Source organism: Drosophila virilis, unplaced genomic scaffold (genome assembly GCF_030788295.1).
Source record: "Drosophila virilis strain 15010-1051.87 unplaced genomic scaffold, Dvir_AGI_RSII-ME tig00001590, whole genome shotgun sequence".
Lineage (NCBI taxonomy): Eukaryota > Metazoa > Arthropoda > Insecta > Diptera > Drosophilidae > Drosophila > Drosophila virilis.
The window spans coordinates 419286-435000 of record NW_027212847.1 but is presented as its reverse complement, the minus strand read 5'-3'; the positions used below and the strand labels follow the sequence as shown (position 1 = coordinate 435000).

Here is a 15715-nt window from a genome sequence, read left to right as displayed (position 1 = left end):
GGTGCAACAAATAAGAGGCTCTAATCGGGAGTTCCCGACTAGGGCATACCTTGATCCCTCTTCTACCAACACCAAATTTAAGTCGCGCCACTTGCTCGTTTGCTTTAGCAGTAATAAAAATTAATAAAAAAAAATATTCTTCTATAAGACTCAAACAGAATTGCCACACTACACCAATTGATTGAGAAAAGAAAAAACGAATTATAATAGCAAAACATACACAAAGAATACAAATCAAAATTGTAATGTCAAAAAAAAAAAAAAAAAAAAATTCAATAAAGACGGGCGTGAATGTGTGTGTGTACATGTATACAGAAATTCTTGCAATTTGCGCTAGCTGCTCCAATTGGTCCAACTGCATCAATTGCATCGAAATTGGGGCTTAAATAAGAATTGGGTTATTTACTTGATTTATATCTATGAGGTGGTAGCGGGGAGTTGTCGATAGTTATAAAATGGAAGAAACTTCTTCCTTCCTTATACTAATATAATATTCTAGAAGCTACATGTAAAGTTATGTGACTCTGGGTCTAATGACCTAAGAAATAAGCTAAAAACACGATTTCGATATCGTTACTTGGAAACGGGAAATAGCTTAGTGTATAAAAAACGCGTATAAGATGAATTTTCACAGATATTTTTGAAAATAAGTACACAAATCTATAGAAATGAATTTGAAGTAGAAACTGCACCCAACTGCAAATATTAGACCCCCACTTATACCAAGAAAAATTCGATATTTGGCATAGTATAAAACATCCCTCTAACACTTTCACATTTGCGGGTTAAATGGCGGTACGTAAGGTGATGTGAAGTAAAAATTTCATTTGTGCATTGATCACGAACCAGTCAGTCAGTCAGTCAAAACACACAGTTGTATATCTCCCTTTAATAGTTTTTGAGATCCACGCACATGGCTAAATGAATGCAGCTCTTAATTCTGGTCAAGAATAACTCATCATTAGGACATTCCTCCTTCTGGCTTTTTATACTCTGAACCCATTGAAAATGGGTTAAAGGGTGCAAATGTATGTAACGGCTAGAAGGAAGCATCTCCGTTAATTGTTAATTGTTATAATTATTTAATACTTGTCAAATTTTTTGTTTGTTAGGGCTAAATTTAGTAATTAGTAATTTACTAAATAACGAAATAGTTATAAAGGGTGTGCTTCAAGGCAAATTATAGGCCCATACGGGTTAATAAATAAAACAAATCGACTATGTGACCTTTTGCCACGTTGATTTTCTAATCGGGAGCTAAGCTCATTTTGATGTCTATTCCAATACATATACATATTACTGATAGGAATTCAGTTGCCTCTCAATTTAGCAAAAATAAATACGGTACGGATTTTTTTTTAATTTTTACGTACGTAAGTATAAGTACAAATTAAAATGAAATAAAGTTTCGAAGTCTTTACATTATAAAATTTAACGCAAAATACTGATCTAAATGTATATAAAGGAAAGGGCTTATGTATTTTTCCTAATATATACAATATTGCATGTACATTAGCAAAAAATGCATGCATTAAAGACAAATATATTCGTATATATTCATGTGTTTATATATGTATACGGACATATATGCATAAGTGCGCGACAAGTTTTTTGTGTAGAATCAATGTTAACAACTAAGGACAATAACTGTCTACCTTCAAGTTCGAGGAGCCAACTATGAAAAGACTTTTCGTGCTAATCAAGAATATGCCCCTGTTACATATGTTGGGAAATACTATTAAGCCCCATTCGACCCATTTTCGATGGATTAATCAAAAGTTTCTCCAGAAAGATTCTTGATGCTGATCAAGCAATATGTGGAGTCACAAACAAGTTAAAGATTTGAAAATATCAAGTTCTAACTAGCAGTCCGTTTCTATTATGGTGCGTATTTCTATTAAAAACGAATCAAAAGCAAAATAACTTATTCGCTTCTTGCTATATTCGAGTTAAACATCTTAAAAGTTTATCAAAAAAGGCATATCTTCCTACTATTTACATTTATAAATTCATACATAAACGCTTTTGAGTAATAAATATACAGAGACATAATTTGGATCAAAAGCTCTTTTTAACAAATTCTGAAGCAAATTACCGAGGTTGCAAACATACCGCCCGGCTGTCTGCAGCTACTTCTGCTCAAAATTCAATCACAATTTCAAAACATTTTCCATTAGAACCAACAACAACCATAATTAAAACAAACGACTCGACAATGAAAAAAGCACACCAAAAATTCTGTCCTTGCTATCCTTTTTTTTTTTGAAGCTACAGCCTATGATCTTAGTTTCTGTACCCTTCTAACCAATTATTATGGTTTTCTAAACACTGCTATGCCAATAATTCGCAAAGTCGTGTCTTCTTGTTCTCCACTCGCTTTCAACTTAAAAGCAGCTCGGCAGTTTTTTTTTTCTTTTTTAAACAGTAAGGCACCTATTTTCAAAATAGAGTATATTCATATATTCATAAGTGATGTAACCAAATATCACAAACCTTCTTATACATATATACATTTTTATCCAGTGACTCTGAAAAATATAATTTCGTATTTTGTGTAGAACTATTGGTAGAATTATTATTAATTATTTTCTTTAAGCATTATAACCATTTCTCTAAATAAGGGTATCAATGCTACGACGCGCCTAATAGTTGCAAGTGTGTCTCATCTCACACATAGTGGTGCAAATCTGCATATATGTATGCATGCATGTATGCATATATGCAAATCTGCATATATGTATGTGTCTGCCAGGTCAAAGGAAGTCTATGAACTTAAGAAGATTGCAATATTCTGTTGCCCATTTGACGTCACAGCCTAAGGCTTGTTGAGTGCAATCATTTCGTATTTAAAATTATTACATATGTCAATCAATTATTTACTATAATAGACCCATTTTACAAATTATTAAATTAAATGTACGTAATAAAGGTAGAAATATATACTAAACATCACAAGAAATAAAATTCTATGAAAAGTGACGTCATAATATATGATGCTGGTGCGCCGTGAGCGTAATGATCTGAATGCCATCGTCTGCTGCCATTCGAATTTTCTACCTACTTTCACCGGGACTCGGTTCTCCATCAACAATTTAGTACACAAATTGTGCTGTTGTTGTTTATAGGCGCTGCCTCGTATGAACGACAGAGAGACTAGCAACAAACACAGCGGCATTATCTGTCTCTTTCTTTGCACTGATTTCCCTATGTTCTTAAAATTTTGCATAGAATTTCAGCGATCAAAACGGGCGACGAAGAAAAAACGGAGTTTCGTGCGCACTGTTGTTGTTTTGCTAGTGATTTGTTGTTGCTTCCTATGGAAAATGAGCTTTATTTCGCGTTTGCGGACCAACCTTATCCAGCTGGCTTCAAATCTAAAACGGTAATAATAGCTCGGAGTGACTTTTCGGCTCTGTATCTGTTTCTGGCATAAACGCCATGCTCAATGACGCAATGCACGTCAGTTGCTGCGGTGCTTCCCCACACACTTAGGCTGCTATCCTAGTATATGTACTTTGATACCACTTCTCAGATAATACGTTAATCATTACGAAATGTGTACAAATAAAAGCATTTAAATTAACATATTTACAATTTCCTGATATACTGTATGTTGTTTCTTATTGCAAAACATGTAGGCAACATACCTCACGTACATAACAGTTTAAAAATGTGGTGAAAATGAAGCAAATATTGATATGATACAATTAGGTTATTAGACAGCCGGCTTACTTCATTACCCAAAAGTTCACTTCTAACACCAACAGTTTGTGGAGTTCTTTATAAAATAAATAAACACTTACAAAAGCGTAAAAATAAAATGTTCTTTTGCTTTAAAAAACCTCCAATAATGCATGGCTGGTTCAACACGCTAATTGCCAAAGGTACTAAACATGCTACGCTCACTCTATAAGTAATGTTAGTAATGAAAAATAATACAACGGCCAGAGCTCTGAATTCCTTACAGATTTTGGATTGAGTGACTACTTAAAAAGTTAAGTATGGTATTATGATATAAAGGGCAATATTCCATTTCGCACCCTGTATCATCGTACCACCTTCTACTAGAAATCTAAGAACCAACTAACATCCCTCCACTAAAGCGCTACCATACATTTTACACTAGATTACATTTTTTGATCTGTGTACGAAAGACGAGACTCCAAAATACCTGTACCATTTAAAAGCTGCGATATATAATTAAAATAAAAAATGTTTTGATTAAACTAAGACCCGAGCTCTGTAAACATGTGACTGTGCAGGGGTTTTCGCCTGCTTGCACAACTGCATACAGTTGTGAATTATACAAAATCGTGCAGCAAAACTAACCATACGATATCTCACTCAAACGATCGCTTGTGCGCGCAGATTTGTATTGTAGTTCGGCTGGGTAAACCTTTTTGTGCGCCACACACATATTTGATGAAAGTAAAAGTGCAAGTGGCTATGGCTTGTCGACTTTAGTGAATCGGGTGGCGTTTGAAAACCGCTAAAGAATTAAAAAAAAAAAAACAAAGAATTTGAATGCTCGACTCAATAGATTCTTCTCTGAGTTGGATCCCAAACGACTTCGCGAATCTAATGTGACGAATTAACGAGGATTTTCAGCCAAGGTTTGAGTCAAACAATAGGTGGTTACGGGTGTCTCTTCAATGGAAGTGTCAAACGCTAATTATGCCACCGTCTTTGAACTAATTGATAAGCGTTTCAATAACAATTTCTTATTTTCCAGGCCCCCATCGCTGACATTCTGGTCTTAAGAAAGGTGGTTAGAGGTGCGACGATAGAACGATGTGAATTTTCGGATAAGGAAAACTGTTATCGACGTATCTATGTGCGCTTAAACCGATGGACAGATCGCCGTTGGACGTTATTGGATTCTATAAGAAGCTTACAGCCCTTACCGAGAAGCTTTGAAAAAACACGCTACACAATGTACGCGCCTAGCTCCCAGGTGGGCCATAAGAACAGTCCTAGCAGAAAATTTGTAGTCACTACAGTAGATCGTGTGCATGTGTATTTTGTGATGTCGCAGGCCATTCTGTTTTCAATTATGCTCTGTGTCTAAGTTGCTTACAGTCTGTGGCTTCAATACTTGCAGACCCGAGCACACACAGCAAATTTCTTCATCGTCCCAAAACATATTAGCGGCAATTTTTCTTCGCCGACCCCCTCCGGCCAGCATCTCAAGCACGATGTTGTCCTACTTGCCACTGCAGTCATCAATGTAAATAACCGCACTGATTGCTTCATGCTCTGCCATGCGCTCCTCGACGCGAAGCAAATTTAAATGAACAACAGTAGTTTCTGTCATTGGTGATGCAGCATTTGAATACGATATTTTTCGGTCAACATTAATGTCCAGTCTCGAGTGTCGGAGTACTCCACATGCATACTCATCATAGAGCATTCCATCATTTATATAAATAGTTAAAAGTGAATTCTTCAAATCATAACCAATCGACATGTTGATTGGAGCTAGTTTGTATTTCAGATTAAACTTTCTGCTGAATTGTCGATGGTGCATAAAACTCGTCTTGCTTTGGTTCCAACTGGGACCAATCATCTCTCGTGAAATTCTCGACCGAAACTAATTTCGTACCAAATAAGGAAGAGTGAAGTAGCAGTGGCGTAGGTTAAGATATTAAGGCTGATCTCGGAATCTTAGTCTGATCCAGACCGCAACTGGAGTCATACGCAGAGGCGTACGAGAGCCGCCCTTGCTACCAAATATAATAATGTTAACAGCCGTTTTAATAAGGGAGAATGTTTGCCTTTGTAAAAAAGATAGACAACACTTACCACCCAGCCGATGGGTGTGCGCAGAAGCCTACAGCAGAATAGCATTATCGAAGTTATAGCCTAAGATCTAATAATGTTTGCGTATATACTGCACTTTCTGCCCACTCTCAATAAGTAAAAAATCTGGTTCCCATAAAGCTATTGCAAATTTTAAATTCTCTAAGCCTTTTCTTACTATACGGTTTTTGATAAAAGACTTGAGTCCACACTGTCTGCTTTCGGACTGGCATATAGTAAGTTTTAGTTCTCGTTCAACTCACCTTGCACTTAAACATTTAAATCCATTTCATCGTTTATTAATTAATTAAATTTGTTTTGCTCCCAAGCATTGGGATTTCCTGCTGTTAGCTTTAGTGTAGTGTATTAATGTATTAATATTACGGTGATAAACTCCTAAAGTCAATGATATGTTCTAATGTTGCTGGTAAAGCTCTATGAACTATTAGCGCATTTCAAGTCGCCAAGGACAATTATTTAAAAGCATTAGACAGCCTAAGGGCAGTATACGACAATGATGTAATACTTAATGCAAATATTTCGGCTCTCTTAAACTTGCCGAAAAAAGACCAACCTTCCGCTGAATCGTTAAGAATAATGATTGGCACTATCTACACCATATATAGCTTGTTCCTGTCAATAGATGATAACCAAACAAACTCAATTCTTATTCAGCTTTTTATGAACAAAGGAAAGGAAAATGGGAGGATTCACGCGATGGCTCCAAATAAGAGTCAAAAGCTGTTTTCAAAAATAATAATCGAGGCTCGTGTACCTGTTTGTGGCTTATTTGAAAATCGATTAGTTGACCCCAAAGTGTTTATATTCCCGAAAACCATTCCTTAGTGTCAAAACGAGAAGACGTGATTTTTTTGTCTAGAGCTTTACTCGATACTTGTTCACAAATTAATGATTTAACAGACGAGCTAGCACAACTATTGCAGCTTTGTAGAGAACAAGCTATTATCAGCTTACTTTGTAAGCATTTAAGTCAGATAATAATCAACTTGATAGATCCTTCGAGGTTGCTAATCGGTGGCTTACGTTGCCTAAACGACGCTTATCTTAAGATCCAGAGCTTAGTCGTATGTGTTTGGAATTCATTGAAGAATATCTTACATTAGGTCACAAGTCTGAAATAGATAATCAGATTCTAAGACAAAAATTCTCCACACTATTTCATTTTGCCTCAGTGTGTCTTAAGGCCACAAAACGTCCTGACGGACTTCGTCTTAAATTGCGTTAAATGACCTTCTTATGTTTGGACCGGCCAACCAAAAAGACTATTCAACTCTGCTTCAATTTAGTATCCATAAAAAGACATACATGCAAAGTCTACGTATATATCGTATATATATATAATCGTATCTTGCCAGCCGTAGACTACTGTTACAGATCATTCACTGCGACGATACGAAGATTGTCGTCGCTAGTTATGGGAGTTGCGAGCTCGAATCAATGAAGAGGTGGACGTAATTTGCGATTTCGTATCAAAAAACGGCAGTCTGTTTGAAGCAGGCGTCTGCAAGGCACCTACGGGCGGTAGACGGCCTGCTGTTAACGACCAAAGAGCTGCACTCGACTCTAGTTGCAGTGAAAGTCGTGTTCAATTCCTGGCCCTTGGTAGCGCTCAGCAAGGACCCAAGCTACGGCAAGGCTCTAGAGGGACGCGATATTAGGGTGGCAGAAGTTAGAACGGCCAATGGACGATAATTAAAAAGAAAGGTCCACAATCTGGCAAGGCTCCCTATTTAATGAAACCCATAGTTGCTTCATGGTGGGTGTTGTTGGCGCAGATCTGAACCTTCATCAATAGAATTTACTTAAATTGCAGCCTAATGTTAGTTGGGCTTAGCGCGGAGCAAATTCGGTCTTAGATTAAGGAAATTTTGAAAGTCCGATGTCGAAATAATACGAAAGTTATAAGCAGGATGCGCATACGAATTGTATTCATAAATAAGTACCTTACAAGCCATAGATTACAGATTATTCTTTTTTTTTGTAGACTCATATAATTATTAAACGATGAAGACGGTGACTGCTATTATAACTTTGTTAATAAAAAATTGATAGAGCTGATCTAAAGTGCTGGGACAGGCGATTAATGGCCTTGCCTAAACGCTCGCGAACAAAACCTAGTCAGAAATGCTAGCTTAAAATATTTTTGGATGAGGTGCATTATTTGATACATAACAATTTTTTTTTAGAGAAGTAAGCCAGTACGATAATGTAATGATTTTCTTAACAATTGTTCAGAATTTCTGTGAAATTTATGAATATCTGGTGACTAATCTCGAACCTTCTTATGTCCTGGGTCCACAACTGCAATATTAAAAGAAAAATAGTGACGGACTGTATGCTGTGAAAATAAAGGTACGCTGTCATTTTATTCTCCGTTATTTATTGTAATTATACAACAGAATTATAGATACATTAAGTTAATAGGGATTATTATTATTATTTGGCGCCTGGTTGGGGAGCTGGTTACTCACAACTCACTTATAACATGTGTTTTAAATACCTTTCTTACATTGACAGAACACACAATGTGCAAATTAAGTAAAGAAACAAGAGAAATTTAGATGGTCTTATTATACCCTGAACCCATCTAAAACGGCCAAAAAGGGTATTATTTGTGCAAATATATGTAACAGGCAGAAGAAAGTATTTCCGACTTAATAAAGTATATATATTCCTGATCAGCATCAAAACCCGAGTCTATCAAGCCATGTCTGTCGGTCTGTCCGTCCGTCTGTTCATATGTATGAACGCAAGAATATCAGAACAAATAAAAGCTGGAGACTTGTAATTTAACTGTAGGTCCTCCTAGTGCCTGCGCAGATCGAGTTTTTCTCCGATAATCGATAACATACTCCGTTTCCAAGTAATCGGTAAAAATCGAATATCGACATCCTGTTTTTTGAGCAACAACATTGTGATTGCGATTGTATTGTTTTCTTTGCGGCTATTTAAATTCGTTTTTTCTCACTGAGACTTAACTATTGGTGGGCCTATTGAGTAGAGGCGGTGGCATATGGTGTTGTCTGTCACGAGATCGGGCCCTGCCGAGAAAGCTATTTTATTTATTTATTTTTTTGCCGGCTGTGGCTGTTGAGTGAAGACGGCGGCAGGTGGTGCGGTTAGGTGCGAGTTCGAACCGATCGTTCCCATTGCAACTATATGATATAGTGGTCCGATCCAGTTGGTTCCGACATATGTATTGCGCGGAACAGAAACTTCTGCACAGTTTTCTAAAGATAGCTTAAAAACTGAGACCTAGTTCGCATAGAAACAAACAGACGGACAGCCGGACCGAAGTACATAAAGATGCCTCCTTCTATGCGTTACACATTTGAAGACAAAATTATAATACCCTCTGCAAGGGTATAATAAATAAGCCAGTTTATACTATCCACCGCTTATATTGGTGGATAGTATAAGCTGGCATAACATCTATGTAATTTACTTTTTGAGAATATACATTATTGTGCTATATAGTGCACAATAAGATCGACTTCGCAATGCTATTGCCTCCTTGCATGCGGACGATAATGCTATGTACTCGGATTCTGTTCTACTGAAAGCAACACTTTTCTGTTCTCCGACTTCCCTCCAGCTAGGAAAAACACATACACAGTCTTCGACCGACGATTCGTCCTGTCCCACCCCAGTCGGCATCGTATCCTGCCTTCAAAGGCGTGGCGGATGATCTGCAGTTTTCCATGCTTTGACGACGCAGCAAATCGCGTATGTATTGCGTCTGACATAAGGTAATTTCACCCAATTCGCCTTCCCGTTGGACCTATATGCTTTTATGCTATACAGATCATCTTTATTTTGACATGCTATGATAAGGTCATCTACGTAAACCAGTATCTTAGCAACACTGTCCTTCTTATTCTGGTACAAGCAAGGTTCATGTTCACAAGGGACAAATCCAATTTGTCGCAATACTCCATCGAGCTTGCTGTTCCACTCCCTTCCCGCTTGATTCAGCCCATAGATGGGTTTCTTCAGCAATAGGACCTTGTTCGGCTGGTCATTAGGTTAGGCTCAATGGTTGTTTCAAGTAAATGGTGTCTGCTAGGTCACTATCACACGTCCATCTGGTGCAAATGCAGCTTTAGCTCAGCAGCCAGAACTAGAATGAAACGTACACTCTCCGGTCTGCATACATGTGAAAATATTTCATTAAAGTTCATATCATATTTCTGTGCATATCCCTTCGCTGCAAGACGTGCCTTGTATCGCTCTACTTGATCATCCGCTCATCCTTTGATGTTGAAAACCATTTGCAGCCAATTGCGCGTTGATCTTTTGGCAATTTCTCAACGTGCCACGTTTTATTCAACATCAGAGAGTCGTACTCTCTGTTCATTGCATCACGCCATAATGCAGCATAGGATGTAGGAATTTTTATGTCGCGGCCTTCCACTGCTCAAAGAATATTATATTGCTTCTTAGGTCTTCTAAGCTTTCCAGTGCAAAAAAATGTTGGTCTACCTGGCCCTAAACGTAGTTCCTCGTCTGCACTGACGAAACTGTCGCTACTACTGTCATTTTTTATGCCAACGTTGACTTCGTCTTCTGAGTCATTTCCATTATTTAAGCCGACGATGGCTTCGTCGTCTGAGCCACTGCCATTATTTAAGCCGACGTTGGCTACGTCGTATGAGCTATCCCTGTCGATGCGCTCGATTGACATTCATTTTTCAGTGCACACGATGGCAAATCAAATGTAACGGCTCCAGTATCGCCCTGCTCACTGCCGCATTGCTCATCGAACAGCATATCTCTCTTCTCGACCACTTGCCCAGTGCTCGGATTATACAACCGATATCCTTTTGAATCTATGGCATATCCGACCCTTGGCACTTAATTTGCTTAGCCGCTTATCCTTTTCCAAAGCCACTGGAATGGAACCAAAAACTTTTAAATGACAAATTGAAGGTTTTTTACCAATCCATGCTTCCATGGGCGTCATATTTGTAAGCGCGCTCGTGGGTAATCGGTTGCGTAAATAAACTGCTGTTATTATTTACCTAATTTTCTTATAAAACAGGATGTCGATATCGCTTTCTATAGATTGCTTGGGAACGGTGTACGTTATCGATATTCTTGCGTTCATACATACGGTGTCGAAAATGCTTCCTTCTGCCTGCTACGTAAAGTTGCTTGTAGCCGTCTGGCTCTCTATTGTTGCCGTTGATCAATAACGACGAACTCTGCGCATTGCCCGCTCGGCTACTTGCTTCTGACATGGAATTCTTCCCTAATTCTTTTATGAGTTTAAACGTTTAACAAGGACCTTTTACATCTCCTCCTTTTTTTTTTTTGTATGGACCGAGATATCTTCCCTTTAACTTCAACCCTGCTCCTTACTTAGTACGCTTAATCGCAACCAATTCGTCTATCTTATATCGCTTTTTTCAAATCAAATGCTCGTTTATTCTTATCTTGCATGCTTGGGACACCTGTGGTGTCCCAGCAAATACTGTATTATATGCTTCTGGCAGTAATCTTTAAAAAGATGCACTGTAAGCGCCGCTCCTTTTTCTGACACAATCCCATATGGGTTACCAGAATTAACAGCCTGTCGCTCTAAACAAGTTATAACCTATTCGGCTCATGTGCTGCTAGTTGGATTGAAACATACAAACTTTCAAAATCAATCAATAATAACTTAAATGTGATCATATCTCTTCTTGGTTATTTCCATCGGCCTCACGTGATCAAGTAAGAGGTTCTACTCGGTAGCTCCCGACTAGGGGATACCCTGAACTCTCTTCTTCTCTTCTTCCAACATCAAATCCATATATATATTTTATTTTAGAAGCTATATGTCCAGTTTGGTGACTCTAGCTCTTATTATTTACCAAAATTGGCCAAAAAACAGGATATCGATATGGATTTTTATCGATTGCTTGGAAACGGAGTAAGTTATCGATTATCGGAAACAAACTCGCTCTGCGCGGGAACTAGGGGCATCTACATCTAAAATTTCTCTGGCTCTTATAGGTTCTGAGATCCTAGCGTTCATACATACGGATGGACGGACGGACAGACAGACGGACATGGCTAGATCGACTCGGCTATTGGTGCTGATCAAGAATATATATACTTTATGAGGTCGGAGATGCTTCCTTCTACCTGTTACATACATTTGGATTTTGCACAAATAGAATATACCCTTATACCCATTTATAATGGGTTCAGGGTATAAAAATCTGAAGTTTGATTAGCAATGTAAAAGTTCTCGTACCCTTTACTTTCTACCAAATCTCTCACTATTTTTGTCCAATCGTCAGCTGATTTTCAAATGTCAACTGCTACACGGTATAACGCGTTTACACAGATTTAAAAATCCCGTCGGAAATGCCAGTTTAAAATATTGTTGGATTTGGGGTATTTTATGCTACTTAGGTATTTTTTTTTTAGATAATGTAATAATTTTATGCTCCTTTGTTTCAAATATCTGTGAAATGTATGAACATTTGTTGTCTAATATCGAACCTTCTTATGAGGTTCTAGTCGGGAGCTCCCGACTAGGGGATACCCTGAACCCTCTTCTTCCAACATCAAATGCATATATATATTCTATTTTAGAAGCTATATGTCAAGTTTGGTGACTCTAGCTCTTATTATTTACCAAAATTGCCCAAAAAACAGGATATCGATATTGATTTTTATCGATTGCTTGGACGGAGTTAGTTATCGGTTATCGGAAACAAACTCGATATGCGCGGGATCTCTAGCTCTTATAGGTTCTGACATCCTTGCGTTCATATATACGGACGGACGGACGGACAGACAGACGGACATGGCTAGATCGACTCAGCTATTGATGTTGATCAAGAATATATATACTTTATGGGGTCGGAGATCCTTCCTTCTGCCTGTTACATACATTTGGATTTTCCACAAATACAATATACCCTTATACCCATTTTGAATAGGTTCAGGTATGGGTTCAAAGTATGTCTTCGGCCGAATATTAATACCATTGTGAAGGTCGTAATTGCGCAGACTTTTAAAAACATCTTGAAGAAAAGAATATTTTGCCATAAAACTCATTTTCTACTAATCGTTCCTAAAGTCCAGAATAATATAGTAGTTTGTAGACTTAGCTCGTGTGTAAGCATCATAGTCCAACCAATGATTTCCGGGCTTAGTTATAATTCTTAGATTTAAAAGAATACATACTTATCGAAGCTGATACAAATTAGAATTTCCATTCATGAAGAATGAATACTGAAACTTATAAATGCCGAGATTGATCAAGATATCTTGAAAAAAAACAAAAATAATTCGTAAAACAAAAACTTTGTTTTCGACAGTTCGTTCCGATCGATCTGACATATGAAGTGCCTGAAACATAAGGACGGACCTTTGCAATAATGATCGAGATGAAAGCTTTAAAAGACTCGCTCGTATAAACAGACAGACGGACGGACAGACAGAATTAACTATGTGTATGGAAAATATCTCCTAACCGTTAACATATCGCAGGTAATGTTTATAATCAGCCTAGTCGATAAAGCAATGTCCGTCGATCTATTAATTTAACAGTAGTCTTGCAGTTCATTACCATTGGTTAGTCTTTTGTTGCGCTATTTTTTAAAGAGTAAACCTATATCTTAACATATAAGTACCATATTATAACTTCTATGGAAATGATCGTCGTCAACAGAAAAGTGTGATAAATGAAAAATGCATTTTATGTCTCATATCTATAAGGCATTTAATCTTCATCGTGCTGCATATATACCTATTTTTCTGTAACTCTTTGAAATTAAAAAAAAAAATCGTTTGATTGAGGTATTTATACAATCTGTAAAGTGTCAATTAACCTTGTAAGCTTAGGAGCCTGTTTGAAACTTCCTACATAAGGAGAAAGTAAGAATATCTTTGTCACGCCGAAGATTTCTATTTGCCTAACAGCTTAGCTGGTATGGGAGCTAAGTAAAGCTTGCAAATGCTGCGTTTGAATAAAATATCTTGAAAAACAAAATATTTTGCAATACAAGAACTCATTTTTTAAGCGATTCCATTTTTAATACAGTAGTCCGAAATTAATAAAACTTTGCTCATACCTAAGCAGCTTAAGAAGTGGGCAAGAATACAAATAAATATCTAGTTTGAATATGATATTATTATTATTTTAAACAAAAAAGTTTTCCATGCAAGAAGCTTCTATTGGAACTATTATTTCTATGGAAGTTTTTTCAATAGTGGTCCGATCCGGCAGGTTCCTACATATTACTGCCTGCAATAGAGTGTGGAACTGTTTCAAGAAAGTGAGAGACTTGGTCGCGTAGAAATATACAGACGGCCGTTGCTAAATCAACTCGACTGTTTATGCTGGTATAGAATATATATAAATTAATATTTAATCAAGGAGTCCTCGCGGATTTTCGTTATAAGACTTTATTTTGATTATTTGATTATTTAAGAAACACAAAATTAATTAATTAATTATGCTTTACTAGGCCGAAACGCCGTGGTGCGTGAGTTAATTTATGCGCGAAGTCGCTGGACCGATGTGCCTCAGTGAAATCCGAATTAAAACTAAGTTTACAAAAGATTGATCAAAATTACCTAAGCTATTGTGTGCTTTACACAACGGCTGCTAGAATGCTTCGCTTGCGCCTCGTGCGCTGCCGTCGTGCATCTGTGGCTGGTGTTATATTGCATTTTGTTGACCCCTGTTAACACGTAAGAACATCACCGACCGATGGGGGTGTTTTATTTGCCAGTCCGACCAGCTGTGCCCCTTTTCACAGCTAATTTTGTCAGTGACGCTATTAGAGCCTACATCTAATCAGAAGGTTCTAAGTAGGAAAAAAGTGTTCTCAAGTAAAATTAAAAATAATCTTAATTTGCTATATTAATAAAGAAAATACAATAAATAGGAAAAAAGAAAGTAAGAAGATTGTTAATAAAGTAAAGCAATGTAAGTTAGATAAAGAGTGTTAAGTAGATAGGACAAAGAGAAAAGTAATGGGAAATCACCGACCCGGTGGGGGAAAATTTTTCAGCCTGTCCGGCAAGCTATGCCCCTGCTCATAGCTGGGAATGGTCAGCGACTTCCCGAAGGTATCCTGAAAGCAACGATTTTATTAGGGGTAGAGACAGTTCGGTAGAGAAAACGTGATGCAAACTATTATAATTTTTACATAGCACGCGAAAAGCATTTTGCAATGCGTAGTCTGTTGTGCACGTAGATAGTATTAAGGGGCGATAATTTCTGGTTGGTCTAGCCGGAACAGAGAATTAAAGACGCCCTAGCAGAAAAGGAGAATCTATGTCGCCAATAATCAACTTATGTAGAAGAACAACACCGAGAATTGTCCTACGGTTGGTTAACGACGGAAGGTTGAGAAGAAGCAGTCTGCTGGAGTAGGACGGCAACCGAATATTAGGGTCCCAATTTAAATCTCGTAAGGCAAAAAGCAGAAATTGCTTCTGAACAGATTCAATACGATCCTGTCTGTTGTTATACTGTGGAGACCAGATGCAAGAGCAGTATTCAAGGATAGGGCGAACCAGAGAGATGACAGAAGTTTTGTTAACAATGGTATCTATATGAAGATTGAAACAGAGTTTAGAATCAAAAATAACGCCTAGATCCTTAACTGTTAGTATACGGTGCAAAGGGATATTGTCGAGTGTATAACTGACAAGATAAGGTGTAGTACGATTAAATGTCATAACCATACACTTTGAAAAATTTAGGTGCAATTGATTAGCCGAACACCAAAGTTGCATAGCGTTCAAATCTTCTTGTAGACGAGAATGATGTAGGGGGTTAGTGTATGATAGAAAAAGTTTGACATCGTCCGCATACATGAGTACACGGGCATGTGATATAACAGAGGGAAGATCATTTATAAAGAGAGTACAGAGTAAAGGTCCA

The 15715-nt window shown here is 37.5% G+C and overlaps 1 protein-coding gene across 5 annotated transcripts in view; it reads left to right on the top strand.

Moving 5' to 3' along the window:
- Positions 1-1329: 1329 nt before the first annotated feature.
- Positions 1330-15715, top strand: part of LOC6636634 (mitochondrial basic amino acids transporter) — a 32418-nt gene continuing 18032 nt past the window's right edge. Inside the window, exons 1-3 of one of the 5 annotated variants that reach the window (XM_070210928.1) lie at positions 1330-1373; positions 4733-4935; positions 8056-8172. The gene's annotated coding sequence lies outside the window, so the exon portion shown is untranslated. Of the gene's footprint in view, positions 1374-4267; positions 4614-4732; positions 4955-8055; positions 8173-15715 lie in introns of those variants that run through there. The other 4 variants (XM_070210930.1, XM_032433290.2, XM_032433289.2 and 1 more) reach the window with 4 other exon arrangements.